The sequence below is a fragment of the Ipomoea nil genome, unplaced genomic scaffold (assembly GCF_001879475.1).
Source record: "Ipomoea nil cultivar Tokyo-kokei standard unplaced genomic scaffold, Asagao_1.1 scaffold2283, whole genome shotgun sequence".
Lineage (NCBI taxonomy): Eukaryota > Viridiplantae > Streptophyta > Magnoliopsida > Solanales > Convolvulaceae > Ipomoea > Ipomoea nil.
The window spans coordinates 3,353,971-3,367,154 of NW_017618711.1; the positions used below are offsets into that span (position 1 = coordinate 3,353,971).

Genomic DNA, 13,184 nt, shown 5'->3' on the forward strand with positions numbered 1-13,184 from the left:
TCAAGTAATTATATCTAATTGAGTGAAATCTTTCAATTGATAAATTTTGCAACCATATAATGCTTGATCAACACATGTCCAATTTAGTCATTTTTAGTGATTACACATCCCATGTTGAATCATGATAGCATCAAGCACAAAACGATATATGAAAGATTTTGTGATCGAACAACATGAGCATAAAATATCATATAAAAGAAGGATCACATATTAACCTTCTTAGATGTGTTTAAAAAAAATAAATCATATAAAAAAATGACCACAGATTAACCTCCTTTGATGCATGTGTTAAAAAAAGAAAAACAAGAATACAAGTATATCCAAATTTTTTTTTTAACATCAATCTTATCAATTATATATTGTAAACCCTAACCACCTAATAACCCAAGTTACACAAAAGAAAATTATAGAAATTAATTTTACTTAGATATAACAAAAATATTCTTAGCATAAGCATATATTACAATTGAAATCAAACCTCATCATCAAGAGATCAGGGATAAAAAAATATTTATATAAAGAGAAAAAAAACATATATACCTTGATGATTCCGATTCGGATGTTGGATGTAAGTTGATAGCATTCGACTGATCAGACATTGGTAAAGCTTGTTGAAATTGACGAGGCTCAAAGGAATGTGAATGCCAAACGCTCTACACAAATTTATCATTATTTTTTTTAAAAAGTATTAAATAAACATAAAGCATCATAAATTCAAATAGAGAAAAAGTGAACAATTAATATAAAAGTGAATAAAGATTAAAGCAACATACTTGGAAAGATGAGGGCGGAGTTAATTGATGTCTGTTCCCACTATCTTCATTATTAGACACCAAACGTCCCCTGGCAACAAGTGATGATGGTAGAACAAGTAATTTTTTTTTTCATTTAACAGAAAGAAATATATTCTATATGAATCAAAAATTTCATAGCGCTCTTGGAGAAATCATACAATTTTTTTTTTTTTTATATTTATGAAATTTTGGACAAATAACTTTTGTTTAAAAAACTAAGTCTATGAAAATCATGTAAAGAGAAAATTATCAAATACCATGAAGGTGTAGAAGACGACACCATTAGAATGTCCAGTGATTTGAACAGAAAGCGCGGAGCTAATTCTCGTACTTGTTTAATTGTAATGAAGTTGACATGACCCCATTTATAGAATATCGGTTTGAAAAAAAAATTAATTAGAAAGAATATTAGAATGTTATTATTTTAATGGGATAAATTTTCACACATTTTACATTTATGTCGTTGCGTCAGAAAATGAAATTTAGACAATTTTGAATGAAATAATTTATAATATATATATATATTTTGCATATTGCATTTAAGAAAGAATAATAACTCGATAAAACAATTTATGTAAAAAATGTAAAAAATATAAATAGTAACGGGATTTAATTTTTTAGAAAATATCTCCACAGGTCAACGGTACAAAATGTTGGGCGTTGGCTGGTTAGTCGAGTTCAGCCCCTACTTGATTCGATACATGATGATGTGGCTTAACATGGGAGGGATGTGGTTAAATGATTAATGTCCACCTACTTATCACCAATTGGTTTTAAGTAGGATATAGCAACTAGATAGCCAAAGAACTTTGTGGTTAAGCGTGTTTGACTTACAGCAGTCACATGATGGGTGACCTCCTGAGAAGTAAGTATAGTGCCAGTTTTAAAAAATCGAGGGGGAGAGGGGAGAATCAATGTTTTCATATTCTAAAATCAACACTCAAAACAGTTTGCCAAAACCAAGGTATTTAACATCTTATTCAAAATTAGATTTGTAACCTCCATAACAGACATATTTAATCTGGAAATTAACACATTAGTTACAAATGTTAATTCTTAAATTTAAAATTGAAATTAGCTCAAAATTGATTTCTATGGATCATAATTAACGTGTTCTAGAAATGGTACGCCAAATGGTGAAACTTGAAGGTTACATATCAAGAAGTTCAAAGAGGGGAAGTCCGCACCGTTCAATCATGCACCAAGACGTGCTCATCGAAATGGTGATTACCTTTCAATAAAGCACTTCGTAGTGCTTAAGAAAGTGCCACGGTTTGGTGCTTAACATAGCACCATTCAGTGCTTAATATACATAGCACATTTTGGTGTTTAATTACATACCACCTTTTGGTTCTCAATTACATATCACCGTTTGGTACTTATTTATAAAGCATCGTTTAGTGCTTAATTAAAGCACTTGCTTACAAAGCACCGCAAGGTACATTCGACTTATCAAATGGTTTTACTTTGTGAATCAATTTCTCATTCACTCATGATCTATTTTAAGCATACAATATATCAACTTTTTCGTCTCACTTAGCATAACTTGGATCCACTTTTATCCGTCCCAATAAAAAGTGGTTCCCACATATATTTGTACTACAAAATAGACACATACAATGCCATTTTTGCTAAAAATTACCAAGAATCTCCCACATGAATGGAAACTGATTTTTCGGGATTGAAAAACATTATGCCTATGTTTAATAGTTCATCCCTACATAGGAAAGGTATGTGTCATCCTTTGAACTTTTCCTTGTAAAGATACATTTACTCTACTAGCTGCTCGGTAGAACACGATATTTTTGAACTGTACTACTGTTTGTGTAGACGATGATATATTCACATAGGAACATTCCTGATGGATTTAATTCCCTGGGGTAGACCCGAATCACTAAACCCAATAAATAATAAATAGGAAAAGGCAATGAAAGTATATGCCGTGGGGACAACTGTTCTATTAATAATCTCTTGTAGGGGAATTACAAGGAGTGTAATAGTGAGATAAAGTGTAGATCCCCTAACAAGACAAGGAGATGTCTTTTTATACTAAATAATCCTCCCAACCGACCCCAAGAGAATAGGGCGGGCGGTTGGATCTTAGTTGACCGAGTCACGCGAGGATGCCCCGCGTGACCGCCTAACCTCAGCTGGCCGAGGCCAACCCCAACCGGGGTCGACCACGAGGTCGACCCCGGCCGAGGCTGACGCCGAGGTTGACTCTGACCTTGGCCGCCACAGAGGTCATCCCCAACTGGGGTTCACGGAGTAGACCTCAGCCGAGGTCTACGCCGGGGACCCAGTTGGAGTCTCCCAGGCCCATCGCATCACGCCGCGACCCCCGGGTCAATTTGCCTCTAGTCATTTCTCCTAATATATCAATCATGAGTCCCCCACTCTCTGAGTTGTGAGTCTTCTTCAACGAAAGAGAGTAGCTCGAGTGGAAGGTCGACCCCAAGCCCACGGGAAGACGTCCGCCCCGCCTCCTTCCTCTTTGGCCGACTTTGGTGTGATTCATCACGATCGGGACTCATTCTCTTCCGCAAGAACACTAACAAGTCTTGGACTCCTTCGCATCGTGTATGAGACAGTGATTTCTGAGTTCACTTTTGGGTGAGCTCAAGAGGTAGCGATCCTCTTCTTGGGCGAGCTCATGATGTAGCCCCCTTGATGCGTCCTCCTCTTGAGCGAGCTCATGAGGTAACCCCCTTGCTACGTCCTCTTCTTGGGCGAGCTCATGAGGTGGCCCCCATGATGCGTCCTCTTCTTGGACGAGCTCATGAGGTATCCTCCTTGTTAGAGAGAATCGGGCTCTAGACCACACTTAGCCGAGGCTACTGTAACACCCCGTGTTACGGCCTTCAATCCCGGATTAATTATTTAATTAATCCCGTGAATAATAATTAAATATGATTTAATTCGGTTAGGTTTCCCTTTAATTAATTAATGAGGTCCACCATGAACCGTGGACCCTTGCCTAAATGAGAATCTTATGCCTATTAGGAATAAAGGAAGTAGGCCTTTTACTATTCAGATTATGATTAGGATCCTCTTTAATTAATTAATATGGTCCACTATGGGCCATGGACCCTTATCCCTAAAACAAGTCCTTAGTCCTATAAGGAATAGAATTAGTAAACCCATACCATTCAGGCCCTAATTAGGAGTCTTAAATATATAAATAGGGATATAGAAGGCACCTAGATCTTTCACCACAATAATCTCTCACCACACAAGAAGTTCCAAGAATCCCCTTAGGAGAAATCAAGAAAGAAGAAAACTTAAAGGAAGACCCTTCATAGCCAAGGAATTAATTAAGGCTAAGAGGTAACCCATGTCTCAACAAAACCTATTTTCTTAGTTATGATTCCCCTCTTAGGATTTCCCCATATTATTGTGTATTGATGATTTGTGATACTATTATTGATGATTGGTGGGATGATTTCCATGGGTGATCTTGATGATGAAAGGTTCTTGATAATTATGGTGTTCTTGATGATTATATGACGTTCTTGATAATTACATGGTGTTCTTGATGTTCTTAATGATTATATGAGGTTCTTGATAGTTATATGATATTCCTACCGAATCTTGATTTTGGAAGATGAATTGTGTTCTTGTTGATTTAAAAATAATTAGAACCCTAGGTTATATCGTGGAATTCGTATGGTATTATTCTTGGTATATTGGGTGGGATTTCGCATGATTGGGTGTTTATTATGTTTAGAAAAGCATGATAGGTTATGTGCCGTTTGTTTCTTGATTTTGATCCGTTAATTGTCTACGTGTGTTATCAATTGCGTTTGAAAGTATCTAAGCATGGTTTCGGGTTCCACAAAGGTTCCCGGGGCGTTTTTTGGTGAAAAGAGTCAGTGGGGGGTAGGTGGGGGTAGGGGACCCGCCACCTACCCGCGGCCAAAAAGGGGAGCTCCGGCAGCGGGCAGCTGCCCACCGAGCACCCGCTACCCGGAACAGTAAATACCGGCGGGTGAACCCCCACCCACCGGCTACCCGCTGGAAATTCCCACACTTCGGGACCCCGGCTTCCCCGTTTGATGTTCCCCCGACCCCCGTGGTGTCCCAACGGACTCCGTCTATCGTGCCTATGTCTAGTTTGATTTTCGGGTACCGTTCGTAGGTCGTATGAGTCTTATATATTGCATGCTAGTTGAATTGGTATCCCGTTGACCTAGGTGAAAGAAGTATGAACCCCTTAGGACTATTCTTAAAATGTGAAGGGTCACGCATAGGTTTTGTTATACGTTTTCTCCCCCTTCCTAATGTGCTAATATGGGTTGCATGTGCTTGCTATGTGTTATGTGTGCATGTTACCCCGATTTGGTTGAGATCAATCGGGCTATACGGGCAGTCGGGTGGGCTGAGAACCATACCGGCTGTTAACCAGGCTGGTAGAGACCGGTCAGGTATATAAATATTATATAGGACTAAGGTCCACTATACGGGCAGTTGAATGGGTTGAGAACCATCCCAACTGTTAACCGGGCTGGTATAGACCGGTCAGGTATATAAATATTATATAGGACAAAGGTCCACAATACGGGCAGTTGAATGGGTTGAGAACCATCCCAACTGTTAACCAGGCTGGTAAAGACTGGTCAGGTATATAAATATTATATAGAGCTGCGGTTCATCGGTCGGTTGCGATCGACCCCTTCGTATTGTGAGACGGGGCAGGGTGCTGCGGGGCCGTGTCAGAGCTATATGCGCTGACCCTCATGTATGGACATGCGATTGGTCCTGTGGCGCCAACAAAGTGTGCTATGTGATGAGATGAGAAGAATTGATGATATGACTGTTATGGAAACGTGACCATAGGGCTCTTGCTAGTAATGCTTAATTGTGATTATTGGTTGTGCTTATCTATAACTGTGCCCTATGTGAGAATTGTATATGCTTGATTATGACTGTTGATTGTGTGTACCCCTATTTGTCGAGTCGGTTCCCTGATTTGAATGCTAGAGTCTCTTAGGGTATATCTTCATGCTTCGAAATGACTTTTCGTATATCTATGTATATAACTATATGTATTGTATTTCAACGCGTTGGAGTGGGTTACCAGCATCTCTCGCTGAACAGATATATTTGGCTTTCAGGCACAGAAGAATAAGTCACTGGAGCGTGCTAGAACTTGTAGCGTAGAAGTAGATAGTTTCCCTTTCGGCCTGCGTGCCATGCTTATGCATTTACATTATTGAGGATATTAGTTAGTTCGCCTGTGCACCTGAGCTCTCTAGCTCAGGTGTGGCATAGCACCCCGTACTCTTGTATTATGTTTTGGGGTTTAATGAGATTTCACCTTTATTTTATAAGTTTTAAATGTCTTGAAAATCTGGGGTGTTACAGTTGGTATCAGAGGCTAAGTTTGACCCTAGGATAAGACTCTTAAGACCGGACTTTAGGACATTAGGCTTGAACTCTAGGTATTAAGGAACATAGGATTCAGGAATCTTAGGACGCGCAGTGAGATTGTGAAACCTACACATAACCTCCCCTCACTTTATCCCTCTCTAAAGGAACTCCCCCTACGCTTACCACACCAGGGTAAGGGTGCAGCACACTGACTCATCATTACAATAAATATTGACCCTGAAAACCAGCAGCATGGCGCCAATAAGAAGACAATCAAGGATCCCACACTCCTCGAAGAATGAATCCGAACCTTCAACAAAATCCTCGGGTTAGGACAATGCCCAGAGGAACGCCACGTAGAGATAGCCTCGTTCTACTTCAAGACACGAGGTTGATCTTTGATAGGTCCACAAAGAACTTATGGGCAACAACCGGGGGTTCAACTAAGAGTACCTAGGGGCACGGCTACAAGGACGACTCCACCCCGCACCCGCCATACTCATGGACCTCACGAACCGAGTATTCCGACCCCACCTGGATGACTTCGTCATTGTATCCATTGACGACATCCTAGGCTACTCATGAAACAAGGAAGGACATGAAAGGCACCTCCGCATAACCTTACAAACTCTAAGAGAGCACCAGCTATGCGCTAAGTTCTCCAAATGCGAATTCTGGAAAGACAGCGTGACCTTCCTAGGCCACGTAATAACCAAAGAAGGAATTAAGGTGGACCCCACCAAAGCCCAGGCCGTTAAGGAATGGTCCACACCGAACTCACTTTCAGAGGTCCGAAGCTTCCTGGGCTTGGCTGGCTACTACAGGAGGTTTGTACCCGACTTTACCAAGATAGCCCAACCTCTCATTAAACTCATGAAAAAGGAGACCCCTTTCCGATGGGACGACAACTGCGTCGCAGCCTTTCAGGAATTGAAGGATAAGTTAACCATGGCACCCGTACTAGCTATCCCCTCCGGGGTGGAAGGGTTCGAGGTCTTCAGTGACGCGTCCAAAAAGGGGTTGGGGTGCGTGCTAATGCAAAAAGGCAAGGTAATAGCATACGCGTCTAGGCAACTCAAAACCCACGAAGAAAATACCCCACCCACGACCTCGAGCTAGCCGCCATCGTATTCGCACTGAAAATTTGGAGGCATTACCTATACGGAGTGCAATGCAAGATTTACACAGACGCATAGAAAGTATCATACAACTAGAGCCTCCCGGCAATAAGGGCCTTACCTTGGAACAAGGACCTTGATGGTTTTAAGGCACCGTAAGAAGTACATGTAACACACAAAATGGCCAAAACACCATGCGACGTCAAAGGGCAGTCAATCAAATGCATTCCAAGGAAGAGAAACACATCACCAAGCACTTGGTCACCAAAGGATTGAATAAAGAACGAGCGACAAGCCGAACTCCAAGAAAAACCAAGAAGGCTTGTCATCAATCAAGCAAGAAAAAGACAAAGTTGGCTTATAACCAACTTCCCGGTGAAGGTGACGAGGTTGCTAATTGGAAACCGGACCCGACCTACTGAACGGAAAGAACATGCGAGAGTCTTGACTCATCTATAACTCGTACTTAAGGATCAATAAAACTATAAGATGGGTCATCCTATGTATTCAAGTACCTTTTTATTGTGCACATGGGCATGGGGCTTGTCGGGACTTGAATCGGTGCATTCTTGGGATTTTTCCCGAAGAAATTCACTCTTCCTAGTCACCTTCCCGCGGGTCCCCAACGGGACCTTGATGGGACCCTAACGGGTCCTGGACGGGACCTTGACGGGTCCCTGACAGGAGCTTGGCAGGCGGACGACCGCCCACCTCGCGCCCACTGGTACAATGTGCTGATTTCTTAACCCCTCGTTTTATTGATTCGTAGTGCACTTGTGTGCCTCGATTGATGAACGCGAGTCTTGGGTAAGGAACCATGGGTCGCCCAAACATTGTGTCATCGGTAAAAGACCTTGACACGCAAGACACCGTCGGAAAAGCACAACCAATTGCATTACACGTGGAGTTGAAGTTGGATTCTACGATGCAACCGACTAGGGATGATTGGCATAAAGGATTGTGCAGACCAAGGAGACGAGTTGGGAACTCGTGCTAAGGACTCACAAAGGCCTTAAAAGTCAAAATTCTAAGGATGGATTGGGACTCCTCCAAACCATGGATATCATTCAAGCAAATCAGAGGACTCCTTACAAGTTGTATGGAATCAAGAACGACGTAGCCTGTGGTGCTAGGCAAAAAGTAAAGAGCACATTTGTGCCAAGATCTCAAGGGTCATTAAGGACCCACAAGGAAATGAGATGACTCGTAAACTCACCGAGTCATTCCACAACGAGATTAGGTAACCAACTGCGCTTCAAGAAGAAAAAGAGCATGCAAGGACACCTTCATCATTAAAAGTAACACAAAAGGGCACAACAAGCCGAACCTCGGAGAAGACATGAAGTCTTACTAAGAATTTCACTCACTAAAGAAGAGATGAAATTCAATAAGAAAAAGTCAACCCAAAGCTTATCGACTCCCAAGAGACTTTGGGAAGAATTTGGGAAGTGCGCCCTAAGAGATCGGCTTGGTTGACCAAACTTGGTCAAGACCTTGGACGCATTAACGAAGTAAGTGTTAAATCATCACGGGAGATTCCCTCAAGATAGGAGAGAAGGATGAAACTTTAGCCCGGGAAGCAAGGTCTAACAAGGATCTTAAAGTCAAGCAAGTGCCAACACCAAGGAAGAAGGATCATCAGTTCGTCAATACGTCGGGATCAAAGCATCAAACCAGAATAGTCACTTAAAATCGAGAACCCTTAACCCATCCTAGCCGAATTCCTTTCCCTCTCTCAGGAAATCGGCCCCCTCCTTATTTCAAAACCCTTTCTACCCTTCAAACCACATTCTTGATTCCCTATTTTAACGATTCCATACAAGGTGGCAACCTCACACCCTAAGTTGCGACCTTGAAAACTTTGATCCTAATTCCTAAATTCACTTTGTCCTTAGGTTTGAAACCCACTCTCTTAGCCCTTTAAACCTAATCGCTCCCAAAAACCCAGCACACAAAGACATACAATTATACAGTTTCCCTGCATAATACTTTCTCTATAGGACCACCGTACTACCTTTGACTCGCTACCCCCGCAATGATTTCTAAGCTTCGGGGACGAAGCTTCTCGTAAGGGGGGGGGGGGGGGGGGAGAGTGTAACACCTCGTGTTACGGCCTTCAATCCCGGATTAATTATTTAATTAATCCCGTGAATAATAATTAAATATGATTTAATTCGGTTAGGTTTCCCTTTAATTAATTAATGAGGTCCACCATGAACCGTGGACCCTTGCCTAAATGAGAATCTTAGGCCTATTAGGAATAAAGGAAGTAGGCCTTTTACTATTCAGATTATGATTAGGATCCTCTTTAATTAATTAATATGGTCCACTATGGGCCATGGACCCTTATCCCTAAAACAAGTCCTTAGTCCTATAAGGAATAGAATTAGTAAACCCATACCATTCAGGCTCTAATTAGGAGTCTTAAATATATAAATAGGGATATAGAAGGCACCTAGATCTTTCACCACAATAATCTCTCACCACACAAGAAGTTCCAAGAATCCCCTTAGGAGAAATCAAGAAAGAAGAAAGCTTAAAGGAAGACCCTTCATAGCCAAGGAATTAATTAAGGCTAAGAGGTAACCCATGTCTCAACAAAACCTATTTTCTTAGTTATGATTCCCCTCTTAGGATTTCCCCATATTATTGTGTATTGATGATTTGTGATATTATTATTGATGATTGGTGGGATGATTTCCATGGGTGATCTTGATGATGAAAGGTTCTTGATAATTATGGTGTTCTTGATGATTATATGACGTTCTTGATAATTACATGGTGTTCTTGATGTTCTTAATGATTATATGAGGTTCTTGATAGTTATATGATATTCCTACCGAATCTTGATTTTGGAAGATGAATTGTGTTCTTGTTGATTTAAAAATAATTAGAACCCTAGGTTATATCGTGGAATTCGTATGGTATTATTCTTGGTATATTGGGTGGGATTTCGCATGATTGGGTGTTTATTATGTTTAGAAAAGCATGATAGGTTATGTGCCGTTTGTTTCTTGATTTTGATCCGTTAATTGTCTACGTGTGTTATCAATTGCGTTTGAAAGTGTCTAAGCATGGTTTCAGGTTCCACAAAGGTTCCCGGGGCGTTTTTTGGTGAAAAGAGTCAGTAGGGGTTAGGTGGGGGTAGGGGACCCGCCACCTACCCGCGGCCAAAAAGGGAAGCTCCGGCAGCGGGTAGCTGCCCGGAACAGTAAATACCGGCGGGCAGCCGGCGGGTGAACCCCCACCCACCGGCTACCCGCTGGAAATTCCCACACTTCGGGACCCCGGCTTCCCCGTTTGATGTTCCCCCGACCCCCGTGGTGTCCCAACGGACTCCGTCTATCGTGCCTATGTCTAGTTTGATTTTCGGGTACCGTTCGTAGGTCGTATGAGTCTTATATATTGCATGCTAGTTGAATTGGTATCCCGTTGACCTAGGTGAAAGAAGTATGAACCCCTTAGGACTATTCTTAAAATGTGAAGGGTCACGCATAGGTTTTGTTATACGTTTCCTCCCCCTTCCCAATGTGCTAATATGGGTTGCATGTGCTTGCTATGTGTTATGTGTGCATGTTACCCCAATTTGGTTGAGATCAATCGGGCTATACGGGCAGTCGGGTGGGCTGAGAACCATACCGGCTGTTAACCAGGCTGGTAGAGACCGGTCAGGTATATAAATATTATATAGGACTAAGGTCCACTATACGGGCAGTTGAATTGGTTGAGAACCATCCCAACTGTTAACCAGGCTGGTAGAGACCGGTCAGGAATATAAATATTATATAGGACAAAGGTCCACTATACGGGCAGTTGAATGGGTTGAGAACCATCCCAACTGTTAACCAGGCTGGTAAAGACCGGTCAGGTATATAAATATTATATAGAGCTGCGGTTCATCGGTCGGTTGCGATCGACCCCTCCGTATTGTGAGACGGGGCAGGGTGCTGCGGGGCCGTGTCAGAGCTATATGCGCTGACCCTCATGTATGGGCATGCGATTGGTCCTGTGGCGCCAACAAAGTGTGCTATGTGATGAGATGAGAAGAATTGATGATATGACTGTTATGGAAACGTGACCATAGGGCTCTTGCTAGTAATGCTTAATTGTGATTATTGGTTGTGCTTATCTATAACTGTGCCCTATGTGAGAATTGTATATGCTTGATTATGACTGTTGATTGTGTGTACCCCTATTTGTCGAGTCGGTTCCCTGATTTGAAAGCTAGAGTCTCTTAGGGTATATCTTCATGCTTCGAAATGACTTTTCGTATATCTATGTATATAACTATATGTATTGTATTTCAACGCGTTGGAGTGGGTTACCAGCATATCTCGCTGAACAGATATATTTGGCTTTCAGGCACAGAAGAATAAGTCACTGGAGCGCGCTAGAACTTGGAGCGTAGAAGTAGATAGTTTCCCTTTTGGCCTGCGTGCCATGCTTATGCATTTACATTATTGAGGATATTAGTTAGTCAGCCTGTGCACCTGAGTTCTCTAGCTCAGGTGTGGCATAGCACCCCGTACTCTTGTATTATGTTTTGGGGTTTAATGAGATTTCACCTTTATTTTATAAGTTTTAAATGTCTTGAAAATCTGGGGTGTTACAGCTACCCCAGTCGAGGTCACCTCTAGGCGGGACAATCCCAGCTAAGGTCGCCTTAGGAGAGCTAAGCTCGAGTCCCCCTGCGCCCTCCTTGGCTGTGTTTGACTTCAGTTGATGAATATCCTCATTGCCTCGGCCCATACCCGGAGTTTGGGCTCTACTTAGAGGTTAGACCTCTTGCCATGGACTAGCTTTAGTAGTTTTTTTGGGTAGGTGTAGTTGCTTGGTTAAGGTACCCCCTTGGTCCAAGAACTCTTCCATTGGGTGGCGAACGAGGTCGGGCCTCGTGCCCACTTAGGGTAGCCCGTCGGCCCCAAGTCACCAGACTTGGTCCGTTAAGCTCTTCCGTCGGGGTTGGTACGCGAGGTCGGGCCTCGTGCCCCCTTAGGGAAAGCCCGTCGGCTCCAAGTCACCGGACTTGGGCTGTTAATCTCTTCCGTTGGGGTTGGTACGCGAGGTCGGGCCTCGTGCCCCATTTGGGTAAGCCCGTTGGCCCCAAGTCACCGGACTTGGGCCATTAAGCTCTTCCGTCGGGGTTGGTACGCGAGGTTAGGCCTCGTGCCCCCTTAGGGTAAGCCCGTCGGCCCCAAGTCACGGGACTTGGGCCGTTAAGCTCTTCCGTCGGGGTTGGTACGCGAGGTCGGGGCCTCGTGCCCCCTTAGGGTAAGCCCGTCGGCCCCAAGTCACCGTGCTTGGGCCGTTAAGCTCTTCCGTCGGGGTTGGTACGCGAGGTCGGGACTCGTGCCCCCTTAGGGTAGCCTGTCGGCCCCAAGTTGCCAGACTTGGGCCGTTAGGCCCTTCTGTCGGGTAGCCAACGAGGTCGGGCCTCGTGCCCCCTTAGGGTAGCTGAAGAGGTTGGATGGGTACCCTCCACCCCTAGTAGTGAAATTGAGTCTACGATGAATTTTTACTACTTTTATCAATGTTAAGGGGACGAACCACCTTAGAAGATAGAAATACTTGAAGTAATTGAGTGGGTGCTCGGAGTTCCGTACTCTATCTATCATCTCTCTTTTTGGCGTCTTGAGCTTGTAGCTGCCAATACGGACCACAGTCGCTACCACGTACGGGCCTTCACACCCTTTGCGAACTTGCCCCCCTCCTAGGGTTGGCTAGCCTCACGCCTTTAAGTGTGGTCGCCGACCTGGGAGTAACGAGGTCGGACACGTGTGTCGCGGTAGGCCTTAGCTTGGTGTTGGTAATTCTCGATGAGGAGGTTTGGTGGTTGCCCTTGTTGAGGTCGAGGTCGTATTCTTCTGTCAGGGGGGAAGGTACGGCTACCTCAGAAGCGGTT

The 13,184-nt window shown here is 43.3% G+C and overlaps 1 long non-coding RNA gene across 1 annotated transcript in view; it reads right to left on the bottom strand.

Annotated features, from left to right (window-relative positions):
- Positions 1 to 632: 632 nt before the first annotated feature.
- LOC109151115 overlaps positions 633 to 13,184 on the bottom strand; it is a 68,353-nt gene continuing 55,801 nt past the window's right edge. Inside the window, exon 3 of the long non-coding RNA XR_002049259.1 lies at positions 633 to 843. This is a non-coding gene — a long non-coding RNA (uncharacterized LOC109151115). The remainder of the gene's footprint in view (positions 844 to 13,184) is intronic.